Raw genomic sequence first — 11,300 nt, 5'->3', positions numbered from 1 at the left:
TATAAGGCAACAGAAGTTAGCTCTTTATTTAGAATATTACATTTATAAACGATAAACCCTCACGTCCTCTACCAATCCCCCACAATAAATATGTACACATGATTCATTGGGCCTGCAAACACTCAGCTTCAATCATTAGTCTCCTCCCGTGGTCTCTTCTTACCACCGGTTGCCGGGGCCGCTTGTTTTGCTTTGGCTGACTTGGTTGTTGTTGCTGTAATGGAAGGTGTTGACAGCTGTAGAGGGTTGTGGGTGAAGGTCTGCCTCAGTGGACCTGGTTGGAGAGGACAACACAAAGAGAGAGAAAGGCATGAGGTGAAAGGAAAACCATAACCCCACTACAATATTCACAGGTTGAATTAAATCAGTGAGGTACATGTTCAAATACAGGTCAGCGTTTTTCATCATGAATCTTGTTCTGGAGGCAGCTCTGCAGAGTTGTCACTAGCTAGCACAGCCACAAAGTTTGAAATCTGATTTGAAACCTAGCCACACTATTAATTTAGGGTTAGGGATTAAGGTTAAGACCAAAAAGATACATTTTATATAAAGTAAAAATGTTGTGGGAAATCGCTCAGTTCGGCCTCCAAGACAAGACTCATGATAATAAACCTGCTGTTAAAACATTCCATTTAGGAACTAAATGAATACAGTAACATGTAGGAAATGGCATTGATCTGAAGAAAGGGTTGGCAGTAAAAAAGACAAAAAGGCACCAGTGTCTTACCTTTAGAAGCGATGTCCAGGTGGCTCTTCATCCTCCTCTTCCTCTAACTGCTGGGCCAGTTGAGCGTTCTTCCAGCCTATAGGAGAGACAGAAAACCATGTTTTAATAGGGAGCAAGACACTCTGTCCGAGAGTGAAAAGGAACAAAAGAAAGAGGAAGAGACAGGGAGGCAAATAAGAGAAGGCAAGATAGAAAGACAGATAAACAGAATATATCCAACCAAGAAAGAGAGACTATTTTCACAGGTGACTCCATGACACCCCCCCCCACCCCTTTCCATCCGTGACACCACACCCACCCTTCTTGATGGTGTCGATGAAGCCTGGGGCAGGGGCAGGGCAGAGACCGTGTGTTTGATCCTCTCTGGGAACCTCAGGTTCTGCCTGACCAGTGGGTGTTTGAGCAGGGCCACCTGGGCCAGGGAGAAGCAGTTGGACGTCAACCAGTACGTAAACACCACCTGGGACACACACACAAACGGGAGATTACCAGACTAGCTCTGATGCTCAGACAGGGTCATACTGCTACAAGCGTGTCTGCTGTTTAAAAAGTATATATTTTTAAAATGTTCACTTTGACGGTTTGAAACAGAGGGGGAGAAGAGTAGGAAGGGTGTACATGGGGATAAAACCCAGGTCTTTGGTGGGGAGGAGCAGCTACTGTGCCTTCAGAAAGTATCCACACCCCTGGACTTAGTCCACATTGTTGTGTACAGCCTGAAGTCAAATGGATTAAATATCAACAATTCTCACCCATCTACACACAATACCATAATGACAAAGTTCAAATGTTTTTAGATATTTCTGCTAATGTATTGAAAATGAAATGCAGAAATATCTCATTTCCATAAGTATTCACACTCCTGACTCGATACTTGTTAGTCACATTTTGGCAGCGATTACAGCTGTGAGTCTATCTGGGTCTCGTAAGAGCTTTCCACACCTGGATTATGCAACATTTGCACATTATTTTTCAAGCTCTGTCAAGTTGGTTGTTCATTATTGCTAGACAACCATTTTCACATCTTGCCACAGATTTTCAAGTAGATTGAAGTTAACTTTAAACTCAGCCACTCAAGAACATTCACTGTCTTCTTGGTAAGCAACTCCACAGTGTAGATTTGGCCTTGTGTTTTAGGTTATTGTCCTGCTGAAAGGTGAATTCATCTCCCAGTGTCTGGTGGAAATCAGACTGAACCAGGTTTTCCTCTAGGATTTTGCCTGTGGAAAGCTCCATTCCATTTCTTTTTTAATCCTGGAATATCTGTATTATTCTGTACAGGCTTCCATTTCACTCTGTCAGGGTTAGTTTTGTGGAGTAACTACAATGTAGATCCATCCTCAGTTCTGTCACAGCCATTAAACTCTGTTTTAAAGCCACCATTGGCCTCATGGTGAAATCCCTGATTCGTTTCCTTTCTCTCCGGCAACTGAGTTAGGAAGGACATCTGTATCTTTGTAGTGACTGGGTGTATTGATACACCATCCAAAGTGTAACTAATAACTTCACCCTTGCTGAAAGGGGTAATCAATGTCAGATTTTTCTCACCAACAGGTGCCCTTCTTTGCGAAGCATTGGAAAACCTCCCTGGTCTTTGGGGTTCAATCTGTGTTTGAAGTTCACTGCTGGACTAAGGGACCTTACAGATAATTGTATGTGTGGGGTACAGAGATGAGGGAGTCATCAAAAAATCATGTTAAACACCATTATTTCAAACAGAGTGAGTCCATGCAACTTATTATCAAACTTAAGCACATTTTTACTCCGGATAGAACACGGGCCCTGCATGACCCAGCTGTTTTTATCTCAATGAGACTAACCTTGAGAAATAAAAGGTTGAATAACAAGGAAATAAACAAAGTATCCCCATACTGCTGGAAGCATCGTCAACAACACTACCTCGTTATTCTTTTGAGAGAAACAGGTTAACAGACTGGCTCCATAATGCCAAGCCAGACAGATACACTTGTGACACTGCAGTTTTTAATCTCAACACGACTAACCTGGAAAAATATTAAAGATTAAATCACAACGAAATGAACAGAACTATCCCAGAGCTACTGTACTTGTTGTTTGCGGAAGACGCATGTCATAATATGATATTGCCACAGGGGGGTGCAATATCATATTAGAAATAAGAAATAAGAGAGCGACCGACCGTGGGGAAGTTGATGGTGAGGATGACGAAGCGCGTGATTCTGAACACTGTCTTCATGGCTTTCAGGTTAGGGTTATCCACACCAGACTCTGCCCCCAACTGAGAAGACAGAGACAGAAAGGTGGCTGTTATTCAGGCTCAATACTGTTAATACTACGCAAATATAATTCATACTCTTACATTCAGATATTTCAATATAACATTTATAAAACAAATGTATAGTTTAATTTAAAAAAAAGCTATTCTTCCAGGCTCAACACAGCTGAATAATATCGTCCCCAGACACGTCTTCTTCCCAATAGCCTGGGGACAGGGTTATGACCTGACTAAACTTACCTCCAGAATGGCAAACCTTGTTTCGGTCACAGCAATGGGGAGGATGTAGAAGGGGTCTAAGAACCACAAGCACCCTCCTGTCTGCATACTGGGGACGGGGAGGTAGGACATCTTTCTGAGAGCAATGAAGATGAAGACTGGAAATAGAGAGAGGTGGGATTAGTCTCGGGTCCTAAATACTAGGTCCCATTAATAATCTTCTTTCTCCTTGTTCACTACATCAAAAAGCATTGAGAGGAGGTATGGGCTATAGTCGGAGTTTCTATGATATTACTTCTATAGCAGTTATTTTCTTTCAAATCAGTGGAAAGAGAGAGTGGGAGCAAGGGAGAGAGAGTGGGAGCTGTATCTGACCTGCACCACAGGGAGCCACGGAGAGGGTTGACGTCATGCTTCTTTTGGAACACGGTCAGGTCAGAGTGCGCCTTAGCAACTAGGAGAAACACAGAATTTTTACCTCACATGAGGAACTGAGGGAGACGTCACACACTACAGCAGGGATAATCAACTAGATATTTTCTTGAGCGGATGGTCAGTGGGCCGAAACATAATTACAAACCATTTGTAGAATGCAAATTGACAGCAAGAAGCCCAAACAGATATAATAGACTAAAAACAATCCTTTCAAACCTTGCTTACATTTGTATACAATCATCTCTCTTTATATTATGCGTGGGAATACTTCAGAACAGGTATTCATAAAAATACAAATAAATCACTTGGAGCTGATTTGTTGGGATTTTGTCTTTTATGTAACAGATCAAGCCTAGCCCTGGACTAAAAAGCACTTTCAAAAGAGATCCTCAATTGAAAATGTTTTTTTTTTTTAGTATAGGGCTAGGCTTCGTCTCTATCTGGGAAACCAGCCCTAAAAATAGAATAATGATATGAGAAGAACAGCAAAAGAAGGGAACAGTTACAATGGAAGATGAAAGGGGGATGAATACAGAGGGATGATACAGATGAGTCATGAAAAGGAAGTTAGTTGAGGAGGCAAGAAGACTAACATTCAAACTTGTTTCCTCTCTGTTTGGCCTCGTTCATCTTGTTGGTGAATTTCCAAAGTGGAAAAACCAAGTCAATCGGATCTATAATTTTTATTTTACCTTAATTTAACTAGGCAAGTCAGTTAAGAACACATTCTTATTTTCAATGACGGCCTAGGAACAGTGGGTTAACTGCCTTGTTCAGGGGCAGAACGACAGATTTTTACCTTGTCAGCTCGGGGATTCTATCTTGCAACCTTTCAGTTACTAGTCCAACGCTCTAACCACTAGGCTACCTGCCGGCCCATATCATATCCTATAAAAACCTGCCGCCCCATATCATATCATACCTGCCGCACCATATCATATCATACCTGCCGTCCCATATCATATCATACCTGCCGCCCCATATCATGTCCTATAAAAACCTGCCGCCCCATATCATATCCTATAAAACCTGCCGCCCCATATCATATCCTATCATACCTGCCGCCCCATATCATATCCTATCATACCTGCCGCCCCATATCATATCCTATCATACCTGCCGCCCCATACCATATCCTATCATACCTGCCGCCCCATATCATGTCCTATAAAAACCTGCCGCCCCATATCATATCCTATCATACCTGCCGCACCATATCATATCATACCTGCCGTCCCATATCATATCATACCTGCCGCCCCATATCATGTCCTATAAAAACCTGCCGCCCCATATCATATCCTATAAAACCTGCCGCCCCATATCATATCCTATCATACCTGCCGCCCCATATCATATCCTATCATACCTGCCGCCCCATATCATGTCCTATAAAAACCTGCCGCCCCATATCATATCCTATAAAACCTGCCGCCCCATATCATATCCTATAAAAACCTGCCGCCCCATATCATATCCTATCATACCTGCCGCCCCATATCATATCCTATCATACCTGCCGCCCCATATCATGTCCTATAAAAACCTGCCGCCCCATATCATATCCTATAAAAACCTGCCGCCCCATATCATATCCTATAAAACCTGCCGCCCCATATCATATCCTATAAAAACCTGCCGCCCCATATCATATCCTATAAAAACCTGCCGCCCCATATCATATAAAAACCTGCCGCCCCATATCATATAAAAACCTGCCGCCCCATATCATATCCTATAAAAACCTGCCGCCCCATATCATATCCTATCATACCTGCCGCCCCATATCATATCCTATCATACCTGCCGCCCCATATCATATCCTATCATACCTGCCGCCCCATACCATATCCTATCATACCTGCCGCCCCATATCATGTCCTATAAAAACCTGCCGCCCCATATCATATCCTATCATACCTGCCGCACCATATCATATCATACCTGCCGTCCCATATCATATCATACCTGCCGCCCCATATCATGTCCTATAAAAACCTGCCGCCCCATATCATATAAAACCTGCCGCCCCATATCATATCCTATCATACCTGCCGCCCCATATCATATCCTATCATACCTGCCGCCCCATATCATGTCCTATAAAAACCTGCCGCCCCATATCATATCCTATAAAACCTGCCGCCCCATATCATATCCTATAAAAACCTGCCGCCCCATATCATATCCTATCATACCTGCCGCCCCATATCATATCCTATCATACCTGCCGCCCCATATCATGTCCTATAAAAACCTGCCGCCCCATATCATATCCTATAAAAACCTGCCGCCCCATATCATATCCTATAAAACCTGCCGCCCCATATCATATCCTATAAAAACCTGCCGCCCCATATCATATCCTATAAAAACCTGCCGCCCCATATCATATAAAAACCTGCCGCCCCATATCATATAAAAACCTGCCGCCCCATATCATATCCTATAAAAACCTGCCGCCCCATATCATATCCTATCATACCTGCCGCCCCATATCATATCATACCTGCCGGCCCATATCATATCCTATCATACCTGCCGCCCCATATCATATCCTATCATACCTGCCACCCCATATCATATCCTATCATACCTGCCACCCCATATCATATCCTATCATACCTGCCACCCCATATCATATCCTATCATACCTGCCACCCCATATCATATCCTATCATACCTGCCGCCCCATATCATATCCTCACTTGGTCTCTCCTATCATTGCTATGCGGATGACACACAACTACTTTTCTCCTCCCCGCCCCCTTCTGACACCTAGGTGGCGACACATCTTTGAGTGCCTGGCAGACATCTCAGCTTGGATGTTGGGCTTGGACCCGTGATCCTGGACAACACCATGAACAAACTGTAAACAAAGAAGTGACTTACTCCTGCAGGTTCATGATCTACAACATCGGTAGAGTACAACCTTTCTTCACACAGGAAGCCGCGCAGGTCCTAATCCAGGCACTTGTCATCTCTCATCTAGACTACTGCAACTCTGTTGGCTGGGCTCCTCGCCTGTGCCATCAAACCCCTGCTACTTATCAGGAATGCTGCATCCTGTCCGGTGTTCAACTTTCCTAAGTTTTTGCATGTCAGCCCGTTCCACCGCACACGCCACCAGCTTCCAGCTGAAGCTCGCATCCACTACCAGACCCCGGTACCTGCCTATGGAGCAGCAAAGGGAACTGACCCTGCCTACCGTCAGGTGATGCTCAAACCCTACACCCCAACCAGAGCACTCCATTCAGACACCTCTGGTCTCTTGGCTCTCCCACCCCTACGGGAGGGCAGCTCCCGCTCAGCCCAGTCAAAGGTATTCTCTGTCCTGACACCCCAATGGTGGAACCACCTTCCTCCTAACGTCAGGACAACGGAGTCCCTGCCCATCTTACAAAAATTTCTGAAACCCTACCCGTTTGAAGAGTAAATTGAATAAGTCACGGCACCCCCGAGGACCCACTCAAAAAAGAAAAAGGCACTTGTCCTTTCCTACTTGCACTGACTTCGTTGATAAATACTTTGAGGGAAAATGTACTTGATACAATTGTGGTGTCTTGTCTCACCTAGCTATCTAAAGATGAATGCACTAATGGTAAGTAGCTCTGGATAAGAGCGTCTGCTAAATGACTCAAATGTTTCACCTACAACATTAGCTCCCCACCACGGCACCCCCATGTCCACAAGCATGAATTCCAGTAGGTTCTGGACCAGGCCCACAGGGGTAGCACTCCCCAGGCCCAGCTCTGATAGGCTCAGCTCTACTTGCACCCCCTGCAGAACATCCACTACGGTTGGTGCAGCCTCAAACACCTGCTCAGTGATTGGCTGTGTGTTTATCGAAGCGGGATCCATGACTATGGTGCTGGGGATGGATGCTTCCAGCACTGGAGATGCCGTGGGAAGGGTTTCACTTGGGACCTGAAAATATAATACCTCTTTCACAAACCAGGTGGAAGGATTTCCAAAGGGACAGGACAAACTATTTTGACCACATTTTAAGGTGTAACAACCAGGGCATGGTGAAATGTAAAATTATTTGAGAGCGTATCAGACTAATTACTATATTTCACATTGACACCAACTCACCTGTGAGCCGTTGTGCCTGACGGCCACACCAACTCACCTGTGAGCCGTTGTGCCTGATGGCTATGGCACTGACCAATAAGAACCTCCCATTGTGACGGCGACCAAGAACAGCTCTAGTCGATGGACTCCTACATTCTACTGCTGTGTGAAGATGGGACCTCTGTAGAAGGGACACACAACAAGTTCAAATCAGATGATGCACTACAACTTTCTGATCAACTTTACTCTGTGGCAAATTGTAGGATAGGATGACTTAGACAATGCAGTAGTAAATGCAGCATGACAACACACATGCAAAAGTCTGTTTCTAGCCAAGTTAGCTGTATTGTGGTTTGGTTTCAAATGGTCAGACCACCATAATTGTATCACAAATCTCAAGAAATATTGACTGGGGCAGATGGAGGTGCAAAGTCATTGCTTACTTGTCATGATCATGTTTAGGCCAAGGTTTTCTATCATAGATCTAAAACTACATGCCACACACAGGATATAATATTGTAGCTACGTATGTATGCATTACATTGTTGTTATCAAGGCTGTATCATTCAAGGCTGTATCTAGTTAACGTTAGTTAGCTAGTTACTGGCTGATATGGGATTAGAAAACCAGTCAGTATCTGGTGTGACCACCATTTGAAGAGATACAAACAGGCACAGACATGCATATCAGGATCCATAATGAATACAAATGCCTCATACAGCACGACAGCTCCTTCGCATAGAGTTGATCAGGCTGTTTGTGGCCTGTGCAATGTTGTCCCACTCGTCAATGGCTGTGCTAAGTCGCTGGATATTGGCGGGAACTGGAACACGCGGTCGTACACGTTGATCCAGAACATACTCAATGGGTGACATGTCTGGTGAGTATGCAGGCAATGGAAGAACTAGGACATTTACAGCTTCCAGTAATTGTGTACAGGTCCTTGCGACATGGGGCTCTGCATTATCATGCTGAAACATGAGGTGATGGCGGTGGATGAGATGCAGGACAACAGGCTTAACATGCTGACCAGACCGCGCGTAAGTTGATTTTGTCCACCCACACGAGATCAGGACACGCAGGTTGAAATGTCAAAACAAACTGAACCAATTATATTACATTTGGGGACAGGTCAAAAAGCATGAAACATTGATGGCAATTTAGCTAGTTAGCTTGCTGTTGCTAGCTCATTTGTCCTGTGATATAAACATTGGGTTGTTATTTTATCTGAAATGCACAAGGTCCTCTACTTCAACAATTAATCAACAGATAACACGGTAAACTGAATTAGTTTCTAGTCATCGCTCCTCCAGGCTTACTATTTTTGACTTTATATGGCGAGCAGTGTGGTCAGCATGTAAAGATCTCGTCACGGTACCTGAGCATTCAAATTGCCATCGATAAAATGCAATGGTGCTCATTGTCTGTAACGTATGACTGACAATACCATAACCCCACCATGGGGCACTCTGTTCACAACGTTGATATCAGCAAACCGCTCGCCCACAACTCCGTACACGTGGTCTGCGGTTGTGAGGCAGGTTGGACTTACTGCCAAATTCTCTAAAATGATGTTGGAGGCAGCTTATGGTAGAGCAAATAACATTTAATTATCTGTCAACAGCTCTGGTGGACATTCCTGCAGTCAGCATGCCAATTGCACTCCCTCAAAACCTGAAACACTTGTGGCATTGTGTTGTGTGACAAAACTGCATATTTTAGAGTGGCCTTTTATTGTCCCCAGCACAAGTTGCACCTGTGTAATGATCAGGCTGTTTATTAATCATTATTGATATGCCACCATGTCAGTTGGATGGATTATCTTGGCAAAATGAGAAATGCTCACCAAGAGGGATGTAAACAGTTTCACAAAATTTGAGACAAATAAGCACTTTATGCATATGGAAAATGTATGGGTTCTTTAATTCAGCTTATGAAACATGGGACCAACAGTTTACATGTCGCGTTTACATTTTTGTTCAGTGTAACTAACATGTCATACATAACTGTCTGAACATGACCACTTGTGTATGTAGACAGTTGGACCGGACTGCTACCAACATTGTTATAGCTATGCAAACATACGTAGCTGCAATCTTATATCCTGTGTTTGGCATTTAGATATTCGATAGAAAGGTGTAGGCTACTTCACTTACCTGCTAACGTTAGCTCAACATTGACTCAAAGTCACAGAGCCATGCACGAAGTCGGGCGTGCTGTTTAGAATCGCTGTTAACGCTTGCTGTCAGACTAACACATGAATTCAACAGCACAAAGACATGAACAACTCAAACCGGGTTCCATCTCTCTGTAAATGTATGGTTCCCCGGACTTGGTCTTCCAGCGTGTCTTAAAAACCATATCGTTAGAGAAACCGGAGTGACTCCACTCCTGATCGCAGCCATGTTAGAATGGTTAGTGAAACAACTGCTAGTACGGAAAGTATAAATGGACAAACCATGTTACCCAAAAATGAATGATCAAATAGTTTAAAAATGTATGTAAGCTAGCTAAATAATTTGTATATTTTACTCACACAAAATATATGTAGGCCGATATGAATCTTACTATTAAATAATTCAAATGTATTGAAACGTTCAAAGAGAAAGACAGTAGGTATATTTGTTCAAGAGGCATCATTTAGTTAGTCTTCTCTCATCTGTATTTTTTTTGTCAATTCTGTTTTTAATCTGTAACTTTCCTGTGTTGTAGTATGAAGATATTATGATGGAAGTCCTTTATTATTACGAACTACACTAAACAGAAATATAAACGCAACATGCAACAATTTCAAAGATTTTACCACAGAACAATGAGACAGATATTTCACCAGATGTATAAATGTGAAGCATCCACTTGGCGCTTCCATTCACTACAAAATATGGTAGCGAGAGGAAGCCCAGTGGCCGGTAGTGGGAGAAGATGGAAAGAGATGAATATTGGCCGATATTCTGCACATTTTCTCATCGATAAAACATTTGATCTCAGTAAAATGTTCTGTTTCCAAAACTATAATTGGTTACGAACAAAGTGCACTAAGGTTTGTAGACTTTACCCTTCACCAAAGTTTCAGAAAATTGCGTTGTTTAGGACTGCAAAGGCGAATTTACTTATTGCGCACTTCACAAAGGGGGCGTTCCCTAATGGATATATGCAAATATACTGTAAGGAAACAGCAGGGAGCAGGTCTCGATCCAGAGCATCCCAAGTATCTCTGTGCATTCTAATTGCCATCGATAAAATGCAATTGTGTTCATTGCCCGTAGCTTATGCCTTCCCATACCGTAACACCTCCGTAACCATGATACACTCTGTTCACAACGTTGATTTTGCATTATTCAACATTTTAAACAGCACCTTCAGCACCCCTACTTCCCCCAGCTATGGACATTCTGCCAAATTCTCTAAAGCGATATTGGAGGCGGTTTATGGTAGAGAAATTAACATTAAATTATCTGGCAACAGCTCCAGTGGACATTCCTGCAGTCAGCAGGCCAATTGCACGCTCCCTCAAAACTTGAGACATCTGTGGCATTGTGTGGCAAAATGGCACATTTTAGAATGGCCTTTTATTTTCCCCATCACAAGGTA

General features: G+C 43.3%; 1 pseudogene; it reads right to left on the bottom strand.

The window, feature by feature from the left end:
- Positions 1 to 64: 64 nt before the first annotated feature.
- On the bottom strand, positions 65 to 10,099 carry LOC139417486 (mitochondrial inner membrane protein OXA1L-like; annotated as a pseudogene).
- Positions 10,100 to 11,300: the final 1,201 nt, after the last annotated feature.

This window comes from Oncorhynchus clarkii, chromosome 9 (genome assembly GCF_045791955.1).
Source record: "Oncorhynchus clarkii lewisi isolate Uvic-CL-2024 chromosome 9, UVic_Ocla_1.0, whole genome shotgun sequence".
Classification (NCBI taxonomy): Eukaryota; Metazoa; Chordata; class Actinopteri; order Salmoniformes; family Salmonidae; genus Oncorhynchus; species Oncorhynchus clarkii.
Note: the sequence above shows the minus strand (reverse complement) of the source record. Positions and strands in the feature narration are given on the sequence as shown.